The 26816-nt window shown below is 39.4% G+C and overlaps 1 long non-coding RNA gene and 1 other non-coding gene across 2 annotated transcripts in view; both read right to left on the bottom strand.

Moving 5' to 3' along the window:
• LOC132650147 (uncharacterized) overlaps window positions 1–16903 on the bottom strand; it is a 102368-nt gene extending 85465 nt beyond the window's left edge. Inside the window, exon 1 of the long non-coding RNA XR_009588539.1 lies at window positions 16614–16903. This is a non-coding gene — a long non-coding RNA (uncharacterized LOC132650147). The remainder of the gene's footprint in view (window positions 1–16613) is intronic.
• Window positions 16904–20951: 4048 nt separating this feature from the next.
• LOC132650190 (U6 spliceosomal RNA) lies at window positions 20952–21056 on the bottom strand. The gene has a single exon (XR_009588582.1). It is a non-coding gene; the product is annotated as a U6 spliceosomal RNA (small nuclear RNA).
• Window positions 21057–26816: the final 5760 nt, after the last annotated feature.

The following is a 26816-nucleotide window of genomic DNA, read 5'->3' as shown; positions in this document are numbered from 1 at the left end:
AGAGTCCATTACAGTAAGGTAACATGGCAGTAAACAGTGAGTGGCTGGGGCATGAAGCTGAACGCTCACCTTCTCAACCACATAAGCAGAAAGAGCAAACTGTAAGTTGGGCAAGAATTTAAACCAGCAGCCCTCAATCTGTGGGTCGTGACCCTTTGTTGCTTGATTGAATCTTTTTATAGGGGATGCATAAGACAATCAGAAAACACATATATTTGCATTACAATTCATAACAGTAGCAAAATTACAGTTATGAAGTAGCAATGAAAATAATTTTATGCTTGGGGGTCACTATAACATAAGGAACTGTATTAAAGGTTCACAGCATTAGGAAAGTTGAAAATCACTGCTTTACGTTCTCAATAGATTTCCTCTACTAGCAAGTGTGCACCACTTCCTCAAATAGTACTATCAACTTGGGAACAAGTTGGGGCAGATAGGAGCCATTTTCATTCAAACCACCACAGCAGGAGGAAGTGTATGTTCTTATAATTCCAGCACTGGAGAGGTGGAGGCAAGAGTCATTTTTGGCTACAAAGTGACTTCAGGGCCATAAAACCCAGTCACAAAAAAAAAAAAAAAAAAAAATGAAGCCCATCAGAATGGCCAAGATGAAAACCTCCAGTGACAACACATGCTGGAGTGGCTGTGGAGAAAGGGGAACCCTCCTCCATTGCTGGTAGGAATGTAGACTTGCACAACCACTCTGGAACAATCTGGTGCTTTCTCAGACAACTAGGAATAGCGCTACCTCAAGACCCAGCCATACCACTCCTAGGCATATATCCAAAAGAGGATCAAGTACACAATAAGAACATTTGTTCAACTATGTTTGTAGCAGCTTTATTTGTAATAGCCAGAAGCTGGAAACAGCCCAGATGCCCCTTAACTGAAGAATGGATGCAGAAATTGCTGTACATCTACACAATGGAATATTACTCAGCAATAAAAAATAAGGAAATCATGAAATTTGTGGGTAAATGGTGGGACCTGGAAAGAATCATCCTGAGTGAGCTGTCCCAGAAACAGAAAGACACACATGGTATATACTCACTCATATAGACATGTAGTATAGGATAAACCTACTAAAATCTGTAATCTAAAGAAAGTAATCAAGAGAGAGGACATTGACTAAAATGCTCAATCTCCATCCTGAAAGGCAAAGAGTAAGGACATCAGAAAAAGGAGAAAACAGGAAACAAGCTAGAAACCCACCACAGAGGGCCTCTGAAAAGCTCTGCCCTGCAGACTATAAAAGGAGATGCTGAAACTTATGGCCAACTGTTGGGCAGTGTGCATGGAATTTTATGCAAAAAGTGGGAAATAGTAAGATCTGGAGAGGACAGGAACTCCACAAGGAGAGAAACAGAACCAGAAGTTTGAATACAAGGGTCTTCCCAGAGACTCATACTCCAACCAAGTACCATGCATGGAGATAACTTAGAACCCCTGCACAGATGTAGCCCATGGCAGTTCAGTGTCCAAGTGGGTTCCATAGTAATGGGAAGAGGGATTGCCTCTGAAATAATCTGATTAGCCTGCTCTTTGATCACCTCCTCCTGAGGGGGGAGCAGCCTTACCAGGCCACAGAAGATGACAATGCAGCCACAACTGATGAGATCTGATAGACTAAGTTCAGAAGGAAGGAGAGGAGGATCTCCTTATCAGTGGACTTGGGAAGGGGCATTCGTGAAGAAGGGGTTGGGAGGGTGGGATCAGGAGGGAGGGAGGGCCTTATGGGGGGATACAAAGTGAATAAAGTATAATTAATAAAAAATTAATAAAAGAAACTAATCATGAAGGAGGACTCTGGCTAAATGTTCAAACCCTGTACAGAAAGGTAAAGAGGATGGACATCAGAACAAGGAGAAAACAGGAAACAGGACAGGAGTGTGCCACAGAGGGCTTCTGAAAAGCTCTACCCTGCAGTGTATCAAAGCAGATGCTGAGACTTATGGCCAAACTTTGGGCAGAGTGCAGGAAATTTCACGAAAGAAGTAGGAAATAATAAGTCCTGGAGAAGACAGGAGTTCTGCAAAGAGAGCAACAGAAGCAAAAATTCTGGGCACAGGGTTCTTTTCTGAGATTGATACTCCAACCATGGACCATTGCTGGAGATAAACTAGAACCCCTGCACTGATGTTGCCCATGGCAGTTCAAGTGTCCAAGTGGGTTCCATTGTAATGGGAACAGGGACTATCTCTGACATGAACTGATTGGCCTGTTCTTTGATCACCTCCCCTTGAGGAGAGCAACCTTACCAGGCCAAAGAGGAAGACAGTGCAGCTACTCCTGATGAGACCTGATAGACTAGGATCAGAAGGAAGGAGAGGAAGACCTCCCTTATCAGTGGACTTGGAGAGGTGCATGTGTGGAGAAGAAGGAGGAAGGGTGGGATTGGGAGGGGAGGAGGGAGGGGGCCACGGGGGGATACAAAGTGAATAAAGTGTAATTAATAAAAATGAAAATTTAAAAATGGAAAAGAAAAAAAATGAAACAAATCAACATATGTCCACAAATAAATCAGTACACAAATGCTCATAGAATGTTTTAATCATAGTTGCCAAAAGCTGGAAGCAATCAAGATATCGTTCAGTAAGTGAATGGAGAAAGATACTATGGTTCATCCAGACAAAGAAGTATTATTTAGCACTAAAAATAAAGTGTACTATCTTGGTATGGAAAGTATTTATGAGTGTTATCCAATCAGTTTGGCTGTTAGACATTCTGAAAAAAGGCAAAACCAAAAAGTACTAGCAGTTGATTGGCAATAACAGGGAATATAAGATGAACAGGCAAAGCCCAAACAAAGTACTGTTAAGTCAGTGAAACTACTCTGTAACAAAACTATTGTACAATACTGGATACCTATCATTTTACATTTGTCAAACACTGTGGAGTGTACAACAGCAAGAATAAAACCCTAGTGTCAATTATGGACTCTGGGTGAGAATGATGTGTCAAAGTAGGTTGATTGTGATGAATGGACCATTCAAGTGTGGAGTGCAGACTGTGGAGGAAACTGTGCCTGTGTGCATGGGTCAGGGGAGTCTGGGAGTTCTGTATTTCTTTTTTAGTGTTGCTAAGTACCTGAAAGGTCTCCAAAGAGTAAACTTTTAAAATATTAGCAATAATAAAAAGAATCGGAATTTTTTTTCAATAAAGTGATAGAAAAGATGTAGTATTTCTTTGGCAGGAAGCAAAGCAGATGACATCTTAAAGTCCCTTATCAACCTGATGTTCCAGATTTCTATACTCTGTTGGGCATCAGAAAACTACTGGTTTTTAGTGCAGGAAGGGATTTTAAGGGTCAACTAATGGATGGATTTTTTCCTTTGCAGTACGACTGAATGGTTTTCTGCTCTTCAAAGACAAGGCACTCAAGGTCACTTTTATTAACTATTTCAAAGCCTGCTTGAAAAACGTGCCCTCACTGTAGTATCTGTGTCCATAGTTCCTTCACAGTAATCAGAAAGACAAAGGTATCTTCAGGTAAATCCGTTTCACAGAAAATCCCACCAATATATGTAATGGACTAGTTAGAATTAGGGAGACTGGAAAAATGAGGCAGGTATCAGTAACAACCTGACAGATCCACTGACGTCTGCAAACAGTGCTAGGAGTGACCTTGAGGTTCTGAGGAGGACAAAAGAAGGGCCCAAGTTAAAGAGTGTACAGGAGAACCATGGGCAAGTATGGGGAAAGAGCATGTTAATTTGTTTGTATAAGGGGCTATTATCACATTCAAAGGTGTTTGACTATGTCCATTCAACTTCTTTAAACACCATCACCAAGCTGTTTTTGATTGTTAGCAGACAAAAAGGGTTCTATCTTTTGAGGGGTTCAGAGCCTTGACTAGAAGCTCATGGAACTTGTAAGTCCTTCCATATTTCTCATTGCTAATATCCTTTGTCGTGATACTGACTACTTTCTTAATTTAACCACCCATATTTTCACCTGTTTTCCATCATTAGATTCTTGCTCCTCAATTCTAATAATGATGATATTGCTAACACCCATACCCATGGGGTGGAGAAATGAATCATCAGTTAAAAGAAATTGCTGTTCTTGCGGGAACCTGGGATCAATTCCCAGAACCCACATGGAGCATGCAATTATCCTTAACTCTAGTTCCAGTGGATCCAAATCCCTCTTCTGGCCTCTGTGGTACACATGTATATATACAGACAAAACATTCATATTCATACATATAAAGTAAAAACATTTTTCTTATAACAAAACATCTATTATTACAGAAAAAATAAAAAAAACTATAATAAAAACTATGTGTTCGTAGTAAACAAAGTACACAGTTAAAAATGTTACATAACATGATAAAGAAATCAAATATGGCCAACAACTGATTGAAGAAATGTAATGGTTTATATACAACATTTTATTTGTTCCCTGTGTCCTCTTAGGTGTGTTTATACTTCTTTTTCTTCTTCTGTTTTGTTTTCATTTTCTTTTTATATTTATTTTAATTCTTTTCTCATATATTACATTCCAACTGCAGTTTCCACTCCATCCTCTCTCCCTAGTCCTTCCACCCCTCCTCCCTCAGGTCCACCCCACCTCTGCCTCCACTCTGACAAGAACATGCCTCCCAAACATGGTATAACATGTATACAATAACACCAGGAACATACCATCACTTCAAGGCTGGACAAGGCAATCCAGTAGGAGAAATAGTGTCCCACAAATGGGGAAAGAGTCAAAGACAGACCCTGCTCCTACTGTTAGGTATTCCATAAGAACACCAAGCTACTCAGCCATAACATACGCAGAGGATCTATGTCAGACCCCTACAGGCTCCCTTATCTCTGCGAGCACCCCAGAGTCCAGTCAGTTTAGTTTGGACAGGGTTTGTCTATCTTGACGATTTTCTCAAAGAACCAACTCTTTGTTTCAATGATTCTTTGTATTATTCTTTTTGTTTCTATTTTATTGACTTCAGGCCCGAGTTTGATTATTTCCTGCTATCTACTCCATTTGGGTATGTTGGCTTCTTTTTGTTCTAGAGCTTTCAGGTGTGCTCTTAAGTCATTAGTATGAGATCTCACTAATTTCTCTATGAAGGGACTTAGTGCTATTAACGTGTGAGCTTCAATGTGTGACTTAAACATTAGTAATGTTATTTTACAAAAGTGGGTGCCCTTCAATTTGGGGCATAGATAGTAAGAATTTAAATGTTATCTTGTGGGATTTTTTCCTTTGATGAGTATGAAACGTCTTTCCCCTTCTCTTTTGATTAATTTTGGTTTGAAGTCTATTTTGTTAGATATTAGAATAGTTACACCAACTTGCTTCTTGGATTTACTTGCTAGAAAAAAATGTTTTCCAACCCTTTGCTCTGAGATAATGTCTATCATTGATGTTGAGGTGTGTATCTTGTATGCAACAGAAGGATGAATGGATCATGTTTTCCCATTCATTCTGTTGGCCTGTATTTTTTTATTGGGGAATTGAGTCCACTGATATTGAGGGATATTAATAACCAACGATTGTTAATTCCTGTTATTTTGTTGTTGGTGTTGGTAGTGTGTGTGTGTGTGTGTGTGTGTGTGTGTGCGTGCACGCGCGCACATGTATGCTTCCCTTCTTTGGATTTTGCTGGTATGAGATTATTGCCTGTATTTTTGTGGATGTAGTTATCCTTTTTGGGATGGAAATTTCCTTCCAGTACCTTCGTTAGCACTGGATTTATGGATATATATTGGTTAAATTTGGCTTTGTCATGCAATATCTTGTTTTCTCCATCAATGGTAAAATGCTGGGTCTAGGGTGGCATCCATGGTCTCATCTGCCAGATTTCTGGCTTTTAGAGTCTCCAACGAGAAGTTAGGTGAAATTATATAGGTCTGCCTTATATGTTAATTAGCATTTTTCCTTTGCAGTTTTTAACATTCTTCCTTTGTTCTCTATGTTTAGTGTTTTGATTATTATGTGGTATGCAGGGGTGCGGAGAGATTTCTTTTCTGGTCCAATCTATTTGATATTCTGTAAGCTTCTTGTATGTTTATAGACATATCCTTCTTTAGGCTAGAAAATTTTTCTTCTATTATTTTGTTAATTATATTCTGAGTTTTTGAGCTGGGATTCTTCTCCTTCTCTAATTCTTATTATCCTTACGTTTGGTCTTTTCATAGTGTCCTAGATTTCCTGGATGTTTTGTGTTAGGAATTTTTTATATTTAACCTTTTCTTTGACTGATGAATCCATTTCTTGCTTCTATCTATTGTATTTTGTTAGGGATGCTTGTGTCTGTAGTTCTTGTTCACTCATCCATATTTTCTGTTTCCATAATTCCCTCAATTTGTGTTTTCTTTATTGCTACCTTTTACATTTCCAGTTCTTGATCAGTCTCCTTCACCAGGTTTTTGTTTGTTTGTTTGTTTTTTCTTGACCTTCTTGGTATCCTGTCATGGATTTATTGATTTCCTCTAATTTTTTGTTTATCTTCTCCTGGAGTGCTTTAAAGAATTTTTGTTTCTTTTTAAGGACCGCTATCCTTTTTATAAAGTTGGTTTTAAGGTCATTTTCTTGTGCTTTGGCTGTGTTAGAATTTTCCTTTTATTTTACATTGTCCAATTATTTTTATTTATTATATTAATTATAGTTTATTCCCTTTGTATCCCAGCTGTAGCCCCCTCCTTCATTCCCTCCCAATCCTATCCTCCCTCACTCATCTCTTCCCATGTCCCTCCCCAAGTCCAATGGTAGGGGAGGTCCTCCTCCCCTTTCGTCTAGCCTAGCCTATAAGGTCTCATCAGGACTAGCTGCATTGTCTTCCTCTGAGGCCTGGTAAGGCTGTTCCCCTCTCAGGGGGAGGTGATCAAAGAGCAGGCCACTGAGTTCCTGTCAGAGACAGTTAGATACTGAGCTGTTATGGGCTACATCTGTACAGAGGTTCTAGGTTATCTCCATGCCTGGTCCTTGGTTGAAGTATCAGTCTCAGAAAAGACCCCTGTGCCCAGATTTCTTGGTTCTGTTGCTCTCCTTGTAGAGCTCCAGGTCTTTCTCTCTCCTTCTTCTTTCATAAGATTCCCTGCACTCTGCCTAAAATTTGGCTATGACTCTCAACATCGGCTTTGATACCCTAATGGGTAGTGTTTCAGGAGTTCTCTATGATAGGCTCCTGTCCTTTTCCCTGTTTTCTCCCTCTTCTTATGTCTGTCCCGTTTGCCTTTCTGAGTGAGGAATTTTCAGATCTTGCTGCTGCCGGAGAGCAGGGCTCTAGTGGTGCCAAATTTCCCTGGTTATTGTTTATTGCATTCTTACACTGGCTTTTATCTGAGTTTGGGATAATCACAGGGTTAGGTGATGATTTCAGAGTTTCTGCTGAATGAGTATTTTTGTTCCTCAGTTTCTGTTTCCTCTTTTGTCTTCTGGTTTTTGTACCCTGGACTTCTAGCCTCCAATGTGACCTTTTATCCAGTAGGGAGTCTCTGTTCAAGTTGGAGGCTGGACTTCTGGCAGTTAGCTTGGCCTTTGGTACAGCAGGGGGTTTCCACCCAAGTTGTGGGTGATGGGATGCGATGAGGAGGAGGGAAATGGAGAATGGTGACACTGATTAAGTGGGAGAGTTCTACTGGTAGGCTGCTTATCTGTTCTGGTGGCCTGTGATCTCTGGTTCAGCAGGGAGTCTCTGCCTGAGTTAGCCTATCTGATTTTCAGGTTTGTTTGGCCTGTGCCTATTCTTCAAGCTATAGTGGCCTGTACCAGTTTTTCTGATTGGTGAGGCCTGTACCTGGTCAGGTGTTCTTATGATTGTTGTGGTCTGATCCTGTGAAGCTGAAGTCTGTTCTTCTGACTGGCAGGGACTGCACTTGGGCAACAAAAATTCACTAGAGTTGGGAGCAAAGGTATGTCTTCAGGGAGGGCAGTGAGGTGGCAGGGGTCGGGGATATAGTGGAATGGGTCTTTGGGGTATGAATCTAGGGAGTAGAGAGTTCAGCTAGTAGGTAGGTCACTCACCTGTTCTTCTGACTCATAAGTAAATCTTTTTTTTTTTTTTTAATGAGGAAACCTCTTTTGTGAGCTAGAGCAGTTAAGAGTACTTACTGCTTTTGCAGAAAATCTGGCTTCAGTCCTATAACCCACATAGCGGCTCACACCTGCCTATAAGTATGTCTTCTTACTTCTTTTGGCACCAGGCACACATGCGCGCGCACACACACACACACACATGCTGGCACACACATGTATATGTTGATACACATACACATTCATAAAAATAAAATAACTAAATGTTTAGAGCCCAAACTCAGCCTTGTTACTTTACACAAAACACCTTTGTTTTGAAATTTCTTTATTTTCACAGCTGTGGTTATATTAGCTCTGGGAGATGTTCATGAATTTCCTTCATCTCTAGAGTCTTCGTACCTGAACTGGACACAGAAAGGAAGAGTTTGTGTGCTCACAATAGCTTTCTCCGTAGTTCATCCACTTGTGTATAGAAAACACAACAGTATATTTACTCACTAACCAGTCAAAAGCCATCCTGCTTATGTCCATCTCCTGGAACCCTCACGCTTGAGACAAAACATTTCATTATCATCTCAAACAATTCTAAATCTGCCTCTTCTTTCCTTCCCTACTTACTACCTATGATATGGTTCTTCACCTCACATTTGGATGATTTTCATATTATGCACTTTTATCTTAAGGCTGCCCTCAGACTCTTTATGTAGCTTGCTGAATACCTCCACAACATATGCTTTATGTCACAGTTTCTTATTATCAAAACTAAATGTTTTCATTAATTTTATACTAAAATAGACAACTAGCTTCCTTTATTCCCAAATTTATTTCTTCTCTCGTTACTTTTTTCTTTTTTCTTTCTTTCTTTCTTTTTATTTCTTTCTCTTCTTCTTCCTCTTCTTCCTTCTCCTTCTCCTCCTTTGGATATTTGAGACAAGATTCTCTGTGTAGTACTAGCTCTGCTGGAATTCACTCTATAGACCAGGCTGGCCTTGAATTCAGAGATTCGCCTGTCCCTGCTTCCTGAATGCTAGGATTAAAGGCATACAACACAACTGCCCAGCTCTATCCCTAAATTTCTAATAACCTCCACCCCCAAATTCTGCCTATACCCAAATATAAGAGAACGTTTTCCCTCAAAATTACCACATCAAAAATAAGTTCTTTATTAAGGTTGCCATATGAAAGACAGCTTCTCAATTAATTTATTTTGAACAACAAATTGCTACTTGGAAAAGACACATTAACCCAACATGACCTCAATCAAAGTTAGATTTGGATGCTTATAGAGGTCATCTAGCATGATGGAGGAAGTTAAAAAAATCATCTTGAACACAAATTATGTCATTATTTCTGGAGAAATTACTTCAAATTGCAGTTCTGGGTGCCATTTAATGCAAGGTTTAAAAACTTTATTAAAATGCATTATACACGTAGGTTGAGCTAGACGGATAGCTCAGTGAGTAAAAGCACCTCCTTGCCTCCAAGATTGAGGACCCTAGTTCACCTTGAGACCTGTATGGTAGGAGAGAACCAACTCCAGTAAGTTGTCATCTGACTTCCACATGTATACCATAGCATACCCTCTCACACACAAATACATACAAAAATGTATAGGTATTTATACTGTGGTGCCCCTCACTGAGTAGGAAGATGAGAATCTGGATCTAACTTCTAATTTTGCAGTTGTACTCAGATTCAAAAGGCACAGCAATCATGGAAAGGAATATAGCATCATGCTTTAAAGTTTCTCAGGGAGGAAAAGTGAATATCAAAATACATGTGTGGCATTTGAAACAAACTGCAGCATGAAATATGAGAGCAAAAGCAAGCAGTTTGTGTAATAGTGTAGTTTTCATACCATGGACTCTAAAATACACATGCATAACTAAAGTTTAAATTAAAATATTATAGGTAGCCATTTGGCCATTGCAACTCTTGTCCTAAATGATGTCTTCTCAAGTTGGAAAAAGATAAGATATTTTTATCCTTCAAATTTAGCAAAATTACCATTTGACTTTTATTCCAGAGCCCCTTATATTTGGGCATATATTCTGCTCATATCTCCAGGCAAAGATGTTCATCAATTATGCTTCTTCTAAGAGTATTCTTCAGGACTCTAAGGACACTTCTGTTGATCTACTTGGTGTTCTGCCTGGAATAGACTATGTCTCTTGCCCTTCATCTTGTAAGAAGAGGGAGTAACTGATTCTTTTCTCTCCACTCATCTGTACCAGTCCCCTTTAACCTAATACTGTAACAGTAACTGTTACAGTAGTAATACGAAGTGTCCTCTACATGTTCATATATGTTAAAGACTTGCTTGCCAGCTGGTAGAACCATTTTAGGAAGCTGCAGATTCTTTAAGATATGTGGTCCAGTTGGAGAATATAGGTCATGTGGATGTTGCCTTGGGGGCATAATTTGTTCCAGCTCTTCATTGTCTTGCTTTTTCTTCTTTTTGCCCACTCACTCCTTTTACTGTGTTGCATGGCTTTACATTGGACCCATAGAAATAGAACAAACTGACAACAGACTGAACCATTTAAAACTTTGATCCAAAATAAATCCTTCCTTTAAAAAAAGGTAGTGTGTGTGTGTGTGTGTGTGTGTGTGTGTGTACATAGATGTGCATGTCCTTGGAGGCAAGAAGAGGATATCATATTCCTTGGAGTTGGAGTTAGAAGCACTCAACATGGTTATTGAGATCAGACCTCTGATCCTCATAATAGTACTGCAAGCATTCTTAACCACTGAGCAATCTCTCCACTACCACCCGATTTTTTTTCTTTAGACAGTGTCTTGTTATAGTAGCCCTGGATGTCCTGAAATCCAATACACACACCAGGCTGCCCTCATATTTACAGTGTGACCTGCCCTCCTTTATCCTCCTGCTTTTCACTCCTTAGTGCTGAGATTACAGGCAGGAGCCACCACACCTGGCTTACTATTTCTCCTTTTCAAGTTTTTTTTTTTTTCTTGCCTTTTTATCACGGCAACAGAACAGAGTATAAAAGGCATGGCTGTGATTTGTTCACTAAGGATCCAAAAACTTTTAAAAATCCTACAGATGTGTTTGGTATGTCCAGAAAATGAATTTATAAATTAAGTTAGTTTATTTTTTGACAGTTTTCACCTACAATAAGTCTTCTTAAGTTTTAAAGACAAATTTTATTTTTAATTATGTGTACACACCTGTGTCTGTGTGTGGGTAAGTCCAAGTGAGTATAGATGCTTCAGAAGGCCAGAGGCAACATATTACTTTGGAGCTGGAATTACAGTCAATTATGAGCTGTCTAATGTGAGAACATTTTTTTGTAACTACAATGCTGATACAATAATGCTAACTTAAATAATAATCTGACTCGGATTTAACTTTTTCTACATATTTTTTTTGTGGGCATGGGGTACAGTATATAGTTCTGTGAAATTTTTCCCACTTGGTTAGAGTTGTGTAACCACCACCACAGAAAAGTAAAAATTAATCTGTTTTTAACATTTCTCCAACTCCAGTTATGCACTAGACACTGTTATTGTGATAGTAATTTCAATTATCAACTTTACTGGATTAAGAAATGCCCAGTGGGAATGGGGAGATGGAGCAGTGGTAAAGTGCTTGCTGTGCAAGCGTGAGGGTATGAGTTAATATCCCCAGCATCCATGCCCATGCTTAAAATCATGGCATTTGTCTGTAACCCTAATATGAGGCAGGGATGGTGGGTATAGGCAAAGACAGAAGCATCCCTCGGGTTTGCTAGATAGATAGACTAGTCAAATTGATGTGTTCCAGATTCAGTGGGAGATCCTAGATCAAACTCTGGCCAATGCACACAAATGCACAGGGACACCAATGTGTATTTATATAAAGACACCTCTCCCCAACACACACACACCCATAATTTTTGTGATTTACAGCTTTGATGTTTCTATGAGAACATTTCCAGTGAAATCTAACTGAAAGGTAAGTCCTACCCTTAATACAGGCTTCCGTAGCTCACAAGCCAGTGTGGGCTTTCCCTGCCAAGATGAACTGTATCCTCTTGAACTGTAAACCAGAAATAGATGCTTCCTCCTTTAAGTTGCATTTGTCAGATATTGGGTCATCACAATGAGAAAAGTAACTGCTGTAACTAGGCATTTGCATATGATAACTTCATCAAGTACGTTTATTATCTTCCCTTGGGGGTAGAAGGCTTAAATAAAGAGGCTACAGCACACAATTCTTCTATGTATGAGACTAGAAAATGATTTGTTCTGATAATGTTAATTTCAAAATGAAGGATTAAGTTTTTATTAATAATATTGGGTTTTTATCAAACATTAACTCTTGAGTTTGAAAATATGTAGAGAGATAAGCCACAATATCTTCCTATTTTTAATTTATTTTTATATGTATGTGAGTGTCTTTCCTGCCCTATCCCTTCAGAAGATGGTGTTGGATGTTCAATCCCCTGGTACTAGAACAAGAGAGAGTTGTGAGCCAAATGCTAGGAACCAAACCTGTGTTTGTCCTGAGATCAGCAAGTGGTCTTAACTACTGAACCATCATCTCTCCAGGCCCTCACTCTGTTTTTTTAAGCATAAAGTAAAGGCTCTTTTTTTTTAAAAAAAATCAAGAAGTGAATGATGAGACTAAACATTCAAATAACAAAATAATAAGCATCTATGCTATTGCTCCAGGTGGCAAGGCCTCAGTATATTTGCTGTTCCTCAAAACTGCCACTTTATTTCTGTGGGTTTTTTTTATTTATTTTTTGCTTCTGTGCCCAGACTGTAACAGTTTTAGACACTGGAGATTATTTCCAAAAATAAAACAGAACGAAACACATCAAGGTCTCTATCTTTGGTTTCTAAATGTTATTTTTAACATCTTTATTTTAAACATCACTCCCTACTAGGAAACATTCTGTCCACTGCTCCCCTGCAGGTCCCATCATGTTAGAAAGAATTTGATCTTTGAGCTTCGTTTCTTGTGCTCTGGTCTCTTCTGTCACTACCGGAGACCCCATAAAAGAAACAGGGAATACTCAGTGGGGCACAGCCCTGAGTGTTGAGGCACTGCTTCTTGTTTTTTCTCCATGTTTGCCTTTTAGTCAACATCAAACAAAGTCTGACCTAAACATTCAGCATTCACGTGTAAGTCATTCTTGTACTTTGGCCACACCACCCATGTCTCCCCCAATTTCCTTTTCTTTCTGACTTCCAAAGTTGGAAGCACTGGAGATTACTTCAGTCTTTCTCCCAAATACTGATTTTTCAACAGAGGGTAATTTCTCTGCAAGGGACACATGACAATTTTGGGAGACTATTTTGGGCATCACAGTTAGAGGAATCCACTACTGGTTTCTAGTGAGTAAAAAACCAAGGCCTCTGCTGCTAACTACCTTAGGTTGCAGTACCCACAATGAAGAATTATCACATCCCCACTGGCAATAATGCTAAGATTAGGAAAGCATTGGTCTCAAGGATTTCATTCAACTCATAACATGCTAAAACTCACAGTATGTTCTCACGATTCCTCAATTGGTTTCTGTAGTCTAGTCTTCTATTTCAACTTCACGTTCCTCAGCTTTTATATAAATCACTCTACTTATGTCTATTAGACGCTTCAAACTTCACATGTCACCTCTTGACATTGTCCATAAATCAACTCTTCAGTTTCTATCCTATGAATAATGCTACCATCCAATTAGATATTTTCCTGTGTATCCATGTTTACATATATGTTCATGTGCACATGTGTGTATAACATGTTGATGCCAGATATCTTCTCAGATCATGGTCCATCATATTGTTGTTGTTTGTTTGTTGTGGGGTTTTTTTGAGACTAGTTCTTTCATAGAAGCAGAATTTAATGATTTTGTTAGATTGGCTGTCCATGCAGCCTCAGAGATCCAATTGTATGCTGGCTACTTTATGTCAAATTGACATAAACTAGAATTTTCTGAAAGGAAGTAAACTCAGTTGAGAAAATGCTTCCATAAGATTCATCTGTAAGGCATTTTCATAGTTAGTGAATGATGCGGGAGTGCCCAGACCATTGTGGGTAGTGCCATTATTGGGCTGGTGGTTCTGGATTTTATAAGAAAGCATTGCTGAGCAAGCTGTGAGAAGTAAGGAAGTAAGCAGCATCCATTTGTGGCCTCTGCATCACCTCTTGTCTCCAAGTTCCTTCTCTGTTCGAGTTCCTGTCCTGACTTCCTTTGATAACGATTTGTTATTTGGAACTGTGAGTAAAATAAACTCTTTCCTCCCCAGATTAATTTTGCTCATAGTGCTTTATCACAGTGATATTAACTAAGACAACATATCTCTACCTCCCAAGCACTGGAATTTCAGTGTGCTGGGGATCCGAACTTAGGCCCTCATGTTTGTATGGCAAACACTGCAAAGAGTAAGCCATCACTGTGCTTCTAATGAGCCACGTTAGATTCGCTTTTCAAGAATGGAAGTCATTCTTCTCGAATGTTCTAACGATTAAAATTAAACAATAGTGGAACTGTTAGAAACTTCAGTTGGGAAGTGAGGATAATATCAAGATCATTTACTGTGATCTGTGATAGTAGTCCCAGCATGAAAATTCTGGTCTTATGCTTATTCCCTTCCAGCAACTTTCCCAAGGCTAACAAGGTTCCCTTGGGTGAGACACATATCACAGTTCCTTTCAGCTCATTATTTTTCTAAGTTGTTAGAAAGGCAGTTTTGGACAGTGCTGGGATCAGCAAACTATAGACTGTGGGTCAAACACGGGATGTCATTTGTTTTTACAATTTCTAAATAATTGCTGGGAAGCAAATAATTCACAACACATGGAAATTATAATCAATTTGAATTTCAGTAACTGTAAATTAAGTTTCATGGGCATAAATCACATTCATTCATGCAGGTATTGTCTTTGCCTGTGTTCGAGTATAGCAGCTCCCTTCATTAGTAGTCACACACACTCCTGACCAAGATACAAAAAACTAAAAGCACCTGGGAGCTGGAGAGATGGCTCAGTAATTAAGAGCACTTGCTGTTCTTACAGAGAATCTACGTTCTATTCCTAGTAATCATATGATAGCTCAAATAGTATGTAATTCTTGTTCCAAAGGATCCAATCCCTCTTCTATTTTTTGCTGGTACTAACAACACATGAGGTGCACATATGTAAATACCAACATAATAGTAATACACAGAAAATAAGAATAAATATTAAAAGAAAGAAAAGGATGCAGAAAAAATTTAATGTCTATCATTTAGCATTTAGAAGACAGAGGGAGAATGATTGTGAGTTCTGTGTAATTCAAAGCTACAAAGCAAGATCTTTCTTGATTAAAAAGACAAAATGGGCTAGTGATGTTGTTCAGGTGGTAGTATGCAGGAAACCCTATGTTCAGTCCCTAGAGCCACATAAACTGGAAGAGGTAGCACATTCCTGTATCACAGAGGTAGGAGAAAAGGAAGTTTGAGGATACACTTGAGTACATTGTTAAGTCAATGGTAGTCTGGGATTATGGGACCCTGCATTAAAAAGAAAACAGAAATGCAATAGCAGAAGCAACAGGAAAGAAAGGTGACTGTAGATAAGTCTCCGAAGCAAAGAATATACTTACTATGTACAAGGACCCACATTCAACCAATTCAACCACCAATACTAAACTTGTCATCATCATCATCACCAACACCACCATCAAAAAAAAAAAAAAAAAAAAAGGAATACCTAAAAGGAAGATTTAAGTTTTGTCTCAATTAACAGTTGGTCTTTGAGTGTGATGCAATGTCTGTAAGCTTCTAGTTAAATGAAAGTGATGGTGTTTTCCTACAAGGATTGTTAGACAGACCAGAAAAAAAACCAATAAAGTTCTGTGCTATAGTAGAAATTCAGTACACCTAAGTACCAATAGTGCAATAATACTTATTAGAGCAAACTTAAGTATATTTTAAGAATGTCTATGTACAATGCCCTTTTCTGTAAGTCTAAATTTAAGATGACCATCATGTCTATTTTGGCTGCTGGCTCAATGATGGTTGAACATCCTTCACAGTATGGCTGATGGCTGAGAAAGGTTAGTATCTTTGTAATTCACATATCATCCCACTTGATATTGAATTTTCCCAGTAAGTAGTTTGCTGCAAAACTCTCTCCTAAGTGGTACAGTAGACAATATCTGAAACAGTCCTGATCAACCTGATCTTCTGCTCAACTTCTGTCCAGTATCAAGAATGTCAGAAAATACATTTTGTTAACAGAAAGTGGGAGGGGAATAAACATGATGCTGGCATAAAACAACAACCATGAGCTATTAGAGCTCCGGTCTTTCAGATTCCCTAGAAGTTTCTCAACCTTCCTGATGCTGTGACCCGTTAACACAGTTCCTCATGTTCTGGTGACCCCCACCCATAAAATCATTTCATTGCTACTTCATAACTGTAATTTTACTACTGTTGTGAACTGTAATGTAAATATCTGATATATGACCCCTGTGAAAGGGTTATTGGACCCTCAAAGGGGTCTCAACCCACAGCTTGAGGGCCACTGCCCTAGAGGAGGCTCACAGTGTCCCAAGAAGCAGAGACCAATGTTTTGATGTTTGATTGACCACCCCCAATTTTCAATGTTAAGAAATAAGGGCATGTCTCACACTTACCTTGCTTGTGCCCTCCTTTGGGACCTTGACCTCAACCTTGGCCACCAACTCCAATCCTTCAGGAGATTCTGCCATCACTAGTAGATCCTCAGACTCAGGCTTGCCTTCTGACTTACAGCTCATTCCCAAAGTAAAAAAGAGGTCAGCTTTAGCTCTTTTTCTTGGTACGACCCCATCTCTTCCCCCGTTTACAGACAACCATTTTCTCTTGATTTTTAACCAATTTTTGCTGTGCAAAGGGTCACTCCCAGCCACGTTAGATTAGGTTTCTTCTTCCCACTGAACTCCCCTTTCCGAGTCACTTTCTGGGATGATCCACATCCATCACAGTGACAAGGCACAAGGCATCATCCTACTAATTAACATATGGCCTAATTATGGCTGTGTTACACTTTAGAAGACAGAATTAAAGCCTGAAGTGACCTAAGTAATTAGGAAGGGATAGATGAAAAAAAATGGAAGCAGCAGCAATAAGGTTGAAATGGTCAGTAGCCTAACTATGACAAGTGAGACTGTAAAGGACTAAATATATGGGAAAAAAACTAAAACTGGCTGAGACTCAGGTGCTTAGATATGTTGGAGTTGAATACTGGCTCCCACAAGCTGTTTGTTTGTTTGTTTCTTTTTTGAAGCATTAAGTATAGAGCAAGATGGGTTACATGTGGGTGTGTGTCTGTGTGTGTGTGTGTGTGTCTGTGTCTGTGTTTGTGTGTCTGTGTGGCAGTGCTTAGTAATAGAGAATGAATGAGTCAGAAAAATTCACATCTGAAAGGAGAATTTTCACACAGAGCCTCAGAAAAGAGAAAGAAGGGCCAGGTCTGACAGTATAATTGACATTCTGGCCCATGTAGTGAGTGGTAGGGCCAGGTCTAGGGCAGGCAAGGACATAAGGTAGATAGCTACTTGATGGGTTTTACTAGAAGTTGATCGCGGGTCAAGAATGTGAGCATGGGTCACTGATCTGTCAGAAGACCTGGGAACACTGACAAGATGTAATAACAAGAGGAAGGGGACAGAAGGCAGGGGAAAGTTTGTCACAGAACAAATTAGTAGTAAGAGTTACTGCAGGTCAATCTAGCTATGGACATAGAGATGTAGAATAGACTACATCTTGACAACCTTTGTCCTGAGAAAGCTGCTCTGTAAATACTTAATTTTTATGAGCTAGCAAATCTCTTTCGTGACCAACTCATTTCTGTCACCATAAAGATCAGCCAGTAGTGATACAGAAATGAACAAATCTGTGCTTCAGCCAAATGTTTACAAACCAGACAGTTTGTACAAAGCCTATAGATTATCAACCCTTTCCTGTAAAATAGTTTCTCAGTCTCTTGCAGAGAATATCCTATTTCTTTATTCAGGGTTTGCTTGATTGTTTGAGGCTGGCCTCAGATCTAATATATAGCTAAGAAGATTCTTGAACTTCTGATCCTCTTATACCAGCTGAAGGTCAATTGTTCAAATATGTGAGCTCTTGTGGACATATTCATTCAAACCACTACACAGCCTCTATTATCCCTTATGAGTGTTGGGATTACACATGTGTACCACTCACTATACCTAGTTTTATGTGGTTCAAGGGAACCAGGGCATTGTGCTTTTTATACAAGCATTCTACCAACTGAGCTATATCTCCAGCCCTAGAAGAACCAATTTAAAAAAAAAAATGTCAGCCCAGCAGTGGTGGCACATGGCTTTAATTCCAGCACTCTGGAGACAGAGATAGGCAGATCTCTGAGTCAGAGGTCAGCCTTGTCCACAAAGTGAGTTCCAGAACAGCCAGGGCTACACAGAGAAACTCTATCTTGAAAACAAATAAACAAACAAATAAAAAACCAAAAATGTCCCTGGGACTTGAAAGCTGATGTGTTGGGCAGATGGTTTGTCCCTCAGTGATTTTTTTCTTCATCTTATTCCACCAATGTGATATCCCCACATTGGCTCAGTTACCTGCAAGTTGGTGCCATGGCTTCTGGCTAGAAGAAGCAGAGGACTAAAGGACTGAAGCTTGGCCAAACATGATAGGAAAAAGAGAAAGAAATGGTGGAATCTGAAAGAAACAGGAGTGTGAGCATCATCACTGAACACTACCGGACCCAACACAAGTATGGATGACATGCTGTTGCCCTGAGCCAGGCTCTGTGACTGGAGGCTCCAGAGCTCTGGGTGCAATTGCCATGGAGGGGCAGCTTCGAGGTGACACTGATGCACCCTAAGAACAGCAATATGGCACTCTATGCTGGTGTTAAGAAGGGCCAGCCAATTTCCCATGCCTCCATAAGCCGTAAAAGAACTGAAGATGTACCTTTCATAGGAGGTTTGGGCAGGAGTCCCCGTGCTGAACATCTGGTCCCTGAAGATATTGGAGCATTTATGGTAGTACATTACTAAACTTAAATCATGTACCTGTAGCCACAGTTTCCTCCTCACCAGAAATGACGGTTCAGTTGTGAGCCATTAAGCTCACATTAAGCTCCAGTAAGGCATTGTAAAATTATTTGAATTGTTTTAGTAAAGGTTGAAAAAGATTTTTTAATGTCCTTGGTGCTGGAAAGATTGTTCAGTGTATAAGAGCACTTGCGGCTCTTCCGGAGAACCCAAGTTCAGTTTTCAGCATGTACTTCAGGCAGCTCACAACCACCTATAACTGCAACTCCAGGGCATCTTCTAATCTACAAGGAAAGGTAACTGTACAATGTGGCATATACTCACACAGACATATATGCATACACGTAAATGAAAATAAATCTTCAAAAAAATTCAATTCAATTAAAATAAAACTTTTCTCTATCTAAAAAATGTTATTTAGAAGAAAATCGATAGTTAAAAAGTGGTTCTACAGTATTGGAAAGTTGAGTCAGGGTTTAAGAACACTGCCTGCTAGTCCCCAGGACTCAGATTCAATACCTAGCATTCATATGGCTGCTCACAGCCATTATTAACTCGAATTCCAGGGAATGTTGACTGATGTCCTATCCAGGCCTTTCTAGGTATCTACACACACATGGTCCACAGGCATACATGTAGGCAAAACACCAATAAAATAAAATAAATACATTTTTTTCAGATTGGAAAGTTTTTTATTAATTAATGTAATTATTAACTTTACATTTTGATTAGAGCTTTCCCCCTCCTTCCTTTCCTCTAAGTCCCTCCCTCCCTCTCACTTTCTTTCTTTTATTCAACTAAATTTTTATTTTTTTTATTAATTACAGTTTATTTACTTTGTATCCCAGCTGTAGCCCCCTCCCTCATACCCTCCCAACCCCTCCGTTCCTCCCTCATCTCCTTCCTGCCCCTCTCTAAGTCCACTGAGAGGAGAGATCCTCCTCCACTTCCATCTGACCCTAGCTTATCAGGTCTCATCAGGACTGATGGCAGTGTCCTCCTCTGTGGCCTAGCAAGGCTGCTCCTCTCTTGTGTGTGTAGGAGGGAGGTCAAAAAGTTCATTGAGCCACTGAGTTCATGTCAGAGACAGTCCCTGTTCCCCTTACTAGGAACCCACTTGGATACTGAGCTGCGATGAGCTATGTCTGAGCAGAAGTTCTAGGTTACATCCATGCATGGTCCTTGGTTGGAGAATCAGTCTCATGAAAGACCCCTGTGCCCAGATGTATTTGGTCCTTGTGGAGTTCCTGTCCTCTCCAGATCTTACTAACTCCCCCTTTGTTCATATGATTCCCTGCACTCTGCCCAAGGTTTGGTTATGAGTCTCAGCATCTGCTTTGATACACTGCTAGGTAGAGTCTTTCAGAGGCCCCCTATGGTAGGATTCTGTCCTGTTTCTTGTTTTCTCCTACTTCCAGTGTGCATCCAATTTGTCTTTCTAAGTGAAGGTTGATCATCTTACCCCGGATCCTCCTTCTTGTTTATCTTCCTTAGGTGTACAGATATTATCCTATCTTATAGGTCTAGTATCCACTTATAAGTGAGTCTATACTGTGTGTGTTTTTCTGCTTCTGGGATACCTCACTCAGGAAAATAAACACACTTAAATGCCCATACAAGTAAGAAAAAACGATTTTTTTTTACACGCTGTATCTATGGCCAACAGTATGGAAATTTCTAAGAAATACTGTGCATAAAGCATTGGCCATTCAAGGGTCATAAGGTGGAAAGATGCATACTTTGGAAGCAAAAAAAGTTAGAATGCAAGTCCTGGCTCCACAATTTAATTTCTGTTTCTCATTTTTAAAATACAATGTTTTTATTTTGCCATTTCATTGTTTCAAAAGTGGATGTGATATGAACGTACCCCCCCCCCAAGCTAAGGAGCTACTGACAGTTGATGGCTGCTAAGAGAGGAAGAGTCAGTTTTCTTTTCCATTTTTTAAAAAAATAAATATGGAATGCTTATCAGATTTGCATGTCATCCTTGTGCAGGAGCCACGCCATGCTAATCTCTGGATTGCTCCAATTTTAGTATATGTGGTGAGGAAGCAAGCATGAGTTGAATTTTTTAAAGGATGCAGTCACTTAACAGGTTGATCATGCTCCAGTGGATGCCCTACACCTATCCACATATGGGCAGTACTAATTGGACTCAATTGTTTAAAAAAAAAAAAAAAGGAAAAGAAAAAGAAAAGAGGACATGAAGTTAGGAGGGATATATGTTGAGGGAGGATCCAGGAGGAATTGGAGGGGTGAGTGGTGACTGAACATGGCAGAAATACATTGTATACATGTATGAAATTCTCAAAGAATAAATAAAAGACATCATACTAAAATGATTATAATGCCACTATATTCAACTCTTAAGTAAGCACTGTTATACCCCAGGCTTCATAGGACATATTTGAAGAATAATATCTCCTTACTTTTAGGGTTTGTGGCTTAATGAGGGTAGGCCAACACAGTAATGAAAAGTACAGTACCAGTCACTATTTTTTTTCTAATAAGTATAAGGGATCTTCCTAGATTCTGCCTCCAAATTAACTGTCATCCAGTTGACAACCGTGCAAGGTAGTTACAGCTGACTTCATCTTAAGGATGAAAGGAGCCCTCAGGTAGAGCAAGTGATAAACTGAAGGTCATGTGGCTAGTGAAAAGCATATGAAATTCATTCTAATATGCTACATGCACCATGCTGCTGAGGAAAGGATTGAAAGTCAAATAATGGTGGTGCAGTCTGGGCTAGGAAAACAATAAGCAAAACTCATAAAACAGAATATTTAAGTTGATCACTCACCAGTGGGTGTCCCACACCTAAAGGAAAGTCGATGGTTATCATAAGTTGTGGGAGAGGGAGGTGAGGGTGGATCTGGGGAAGAGCTGGAGGTGAACGCAGTCAAAATGTAGTGTATGGAATTCTCAAAGAATTAAGAAAAAATTTACATAAAACAAAATATATTCCATAAGTAAGGCAGCAAATATGAACCCTAAAATTATAGTAAGGTTGTTTCTAAAAAAACAATAAGAAAAAATAGGATTACATGATTGAGTGCTTCCATATGCCAAGCTAAGGTATGTGTGTGTGTGTGTGTGTGCGTGCGTGTGCACACGCACACGCGCGTACAAGGGCATTTGTCAAGATATTGGGCAGTGGAATTTTTCTGAGCACCAGAAGGAATACTTTAACATGCTGACAGGAAGGATCAATTTTTAAATTTTAACAAAAGTGTAATTAGAAAGCAGACTAGACCTCAAAGGGATATATCATATAGCAGAAATTTAAAAGATACTTACTGGCTTGAGAACAGGCAAAAATCAATTAATGGAAGAGAATTGGTGGCTAAGAAAGTGAGCTTATTTTTGTACAAGCTAGAATACTTAATAAGGAAAGCATTATCAAACAACAGAAAAGATGGGGGGAAAGGTCATTTAGCATATGATGTTGAGAAACAAACTAGGTTTTAAAAAAGGTGAATTCTCACCTATATCAAGTCAAATTCTGAGAGGCCTAAACAGTCTTCCTTAAGATGAATATAGAAAAAGAGGTAAAAAACAAACAAACAAACAAAAACAACAACAACAAAAAACCCTCAAAGTCCAAATTTCATTTCTGGTAGTTTTTCCTCTGAAAAGAATCAAATTTATATAAAAATAAAATGTAGAAACTATGCACAAACTTAAGAGCTGTGATTAAGGCAAATCCAGCACTTAAACTCCATAGATCAATATGATCATACAGGGCCAAATAATTTTTAAAAACTACAGGAACGTAAAAACTATATAAGATATAACATAACTGTAAAAATAATGTGTTTGTTTTTTATTGCTGTTTTAACAAATTGCCACAAACTTAACTTCTTAAATAACACCAATGTATTATCTAGAGGTTTGTAAGCTCAGCACAGATCTCAATGGGCTCAAATCAAGGTACCCTTTTGGAGGTATTAAAATGAGTCTCCCTTTGCAGCCTCTAGGAGGAGCCCGCACTCCTTGGTTCTTGGCCCTTTCCTCCAGCAACTACTGATGGACGCATAAATCTGACCTCCTAAGGACAATTTTTTTAATTAATTTATTTTTTATATTAATCACATGTTATTTACTTTGTATCCCAGCCGTAGCCTCCTCCCTCCCAATCCCACCCTCCCATCCTCATCTTCTCCCTGCATCTTTCCAAGTCCACTGATAGGGGAGGACCTCATCCCCTTCCATCTGAGCCTAGATTATCAGGTATCTTCGGGACTGGCTGCAATGTCCTCCGCTGTGGCCTAGCAAGGTTGCTCCTCCGGGGGGTGGGGGGGTTGTGAAGACCTCGCCGTTAAGTTCCTTGTTTTTAATTGCTGAGTAGTAAACCAATGGATAAAAGTACCACAATTTCTGTATCCATTCCTCAACTGAGGGACATCTGGGTTGTTTCAAGGTTCTGGCTATTACGAATAAGGCTGCTATTAAAAAGGTTGAGCAAATGTCCTTGTTGTGTACTTGAGCATCTTTTGGATATATGCCTAGGAGTGGCATAGCTGGATCTTGAGGAATCACTATTCCTATTTGTCTGAGAAAGCGCCAGATTGTTTTCCAAAGTGGTTGTACAAGTTTGCATTCCCACCAGCAATGGAAGAGGGTTCCCCTTTCTCCACATCCTCTCCAGCATGTGTTGTCACTTGAGTTTTTGATCTTATCCATTCTGATGGGTGTAAGGTGAAATCTCAGGGTCATTTTGATTTGCATCTCCCTGATGGCTAAGAACATTGAATATTTCTTTAAGTGTTTTTCTGCCATTCTACAATCCTCCACAGAGAGTACTCTATTTAACTCCGTGCCCCATTTTTTAATTGTATTACTTGATTTGTTGCTTTTTAGCTTCTTTAGTTCTTTATATATATACTGGATATTAGCCCTCTGTCAGATGTAGGGTTGGTGTAGATCTTTGTTTGTTTGTTTTTTGTTTTTTTTTTGAAAATTACATTTATTTTTTTCTTTATTAGTTACACTTTATTCACTTTGTTTCCTGACTCCTACTGTATCTTCATGAATTCCTAATTAGAAAGCTAAAGCTAGTGAGTTGTGTTTTTTTTCTTTATTAATTACACTTTATTCACTTTGTATCCCCCTGTGGTTCTCTCCCTCCTCCCGTCCCAATCCCTCCCTTCCTCCCCCCTCTGCATGAATGCCCCTGCCAAAGTCCACTGATAGGTGAGGTCTTCTTTTCCTTCCTTCTAATCCTAGTCAATTAGATCTCATCAGGAGTGGCTGCATTGTCTTCTTCTGTGGCCTGGTAATTCGGCTGCCCCCTCAGGGGGAGGTAATTAAAGAGCAGGCCAATCAGTTCATGTCAGAGACAGTCCCTGTTCCTATTACAATGGAACCCACTTGGATACTGAATTGCCATGGGCTACATCTGTGCAGGGGTTTTAGGTTATCTCCATGCATAGTCCTTGGTTGGAATAGCAGTCTCAGGAAAGACCCTTGTGCTAAGATATTTTTGGTTCTGTTGCTCTCCTTGTGGAGTTCCTGTCCTCTCCAGATCTTACTGTTTCCCACTTCTTTCATACAATTCTTGCACTCTGCCCAAAGGTTGCCCATAGGTCTCAGCATCTACTTTGATAGTCTGCAGGGCAGAGCCTTTCAGAGGTCCTCTGTGTCAGGCTCCTGACTTGTTCCCTCTTTTCTCCTTCTGATCTCCAGCCTCTTTGCCTTTCTGGATAGGAATTGAGCATTTTAGCAAGAGTCCTCCCTCTTGATTCGTATCTTTAGGTGTACAGATTTTAGTAGGTTTATCCTATATTATATGTCTATATGAGTGAGTATGTACTGTGTGCATCTTTCTGCTTCTGGGATAGCTCACTCGGGATGATCTTTTCCAGATCCCACCATTTACCTGCAAATTTCATGATTTCCTTGTTTTTTATTGCTGAGTATTATTCCATTGTGTAGATATACCACAATTTAAGGACATTTTTTTCTTCGAATTTTTGTTTTGTTTTGTTGTTGTTTTTTACCTCCCTCTTCAACTTTTTTGTTTAGTTGGTTGTTTTTCTTTGTTTGTTTTGAGACAGGCTTTCTCTGTGTAGCCTTGGCTGTCCTGGATTTGCTCTGTAGACCAAGAAGGCCTCAACCTCACAGCAATCCACTTTCCTCTGCCTCCCTGAGTGCTGGGTTTAGAGGCATGTACCACACACCTCAAGCTTCTCTCTTTCACTTTTAAAGACCCTTCTCCATCCATTGGGTTCATCCAGTATCGTGGCTAACTTGACAGAATTCCAAATCACCAAGCAGAAAAATCTCTGTGCATGTTCCTGAGGGATTTTCTAAATTTTGCTCATTGAAGTAGGAAGACACACCCTCAATATGGGTATCACCATTTCATGAGGTGGGTGAACTGCAGACGGAACAAAAAGCAGCAAGAAAGTTGAGCACAGGCCTTCATCTCTCTCTGCTTTGTGACTGTGGATGTAAGCTGTCCCAAGCTCTTCCCATTATGCCCCACAGTGATGGACCATATCCTCAAATTGTGACTGAAAAACAAATCCGTAAGTTTCTTGCCAGGTATTGTGCTTTAGCACTAAGGCAGTACTCTCTGATAATCTAGAATGTCTTCCCTCAGATGAAGCCAGTGGGTAAGAAAGCTTTGTTCCATCTACAACCTATATTTTCACAAAACTTTACCAGCTTTTGAGGACTAGGCTATTGCCATCTTGAGGGACAAGAGGTAAAAGAACCATAAAACCTAAACCCTAATATGTGGGGTGTGTGTGTGTGTGTCACATCCCTGAAGTCTCAGTACTCAGGACACTTGGACAGGAAGATCACATGTCCAAGGCCAGGATGGGCTACCCCTACCCCAGATCACATAACTACCAACACCAACAAAACAAACAAACAAACATACAAACAAACAGAAAAAAAACAAAAAGGAGTTCAGAGCTATGTGTGCTGGAACACACTTTTAATCCCAGCACTAGTGAGGAAGACGAAGATTGATCTCTTTGAGTTTGAGGCAAGTCTTATCTACATAGAGAGTTTTAGGCCAATGAGGCATAGTAAGACCTTGTCAAAAGAAAAAAAAATTCAGAAGCCCTCCAGTATACAAAAGACAAACGGGCTGAGAAAGAAATTGGAGAAACACCCTCCACATTAGCAATAAATATCAAAGTACTTTGGTGCGACTTTAATGAAACAAGTGAAAGACCTGTATGAAAAAACAAAAACAAAAACAAAAAGAACAACATCTTCAAGTCTCTGAAGAAAGAAATTCAAGAAGAAACCAGAACATGGAAAGATCCAATGCTCATGGATTGGTAGGAATAACATTGTGAAAATGGCCATCCTGCCAAAACCAATCAACAGATTCAATGCAATTCCCATCAAAATACCAACACAATTCTTTACAGACCTTGAAAGAACAATTCTCAATTTCATATGTAAAAACAAAAAAGCCCAAATTGCTAAAACATCCCTGTACAATAAAAGATCTTCTGGAAACATCTTTATTCCTGATCTCAAGCTGTAATACAGAGCAACAGTAATAAAAACTGCACAGTGCCAGCATAGAAACAGACTGGTAGATCAATGGAATTGAAGATCCAGAAACAAACCCACACACCTATGTATACTTGAATTTTGACAAAGAAGCCAAAACCATACAAAAAAAAAAAAAAAAAAGATAGCATCTTAACAAATGGTGCTGGTCTAACTGGATGTCTACATGTAGAAAAATACAAATAGATCCATACTTTTCACCCTGCACAAAAGTAAATCCAAGTGGATGGATCAAAGACCTCAACATAAAACCAGACACAATAAATCAGTTAGAAG

Source organism: Meriones unguiculatus, chromosome X (assembly GCF_030254825.1).
Source record: "Meriones unguiculatus strain TT.TT164.6M chromosome X, Bangor_MerUng_6.1, whole genome shotgun sequence".
Classification (NCBI taxonomy): domain Eukaryota; kingdom Metazoa; phylum Chordata; class Mammalia; order Rodentia; family Muridae; genus Meriones; species Meriones unguiculatus.
The sequence above is the reverse complement of the archived record's forward strand: the minus strand, read 5'-3'. Positions and strand labels throughout refer to the sequence as shown.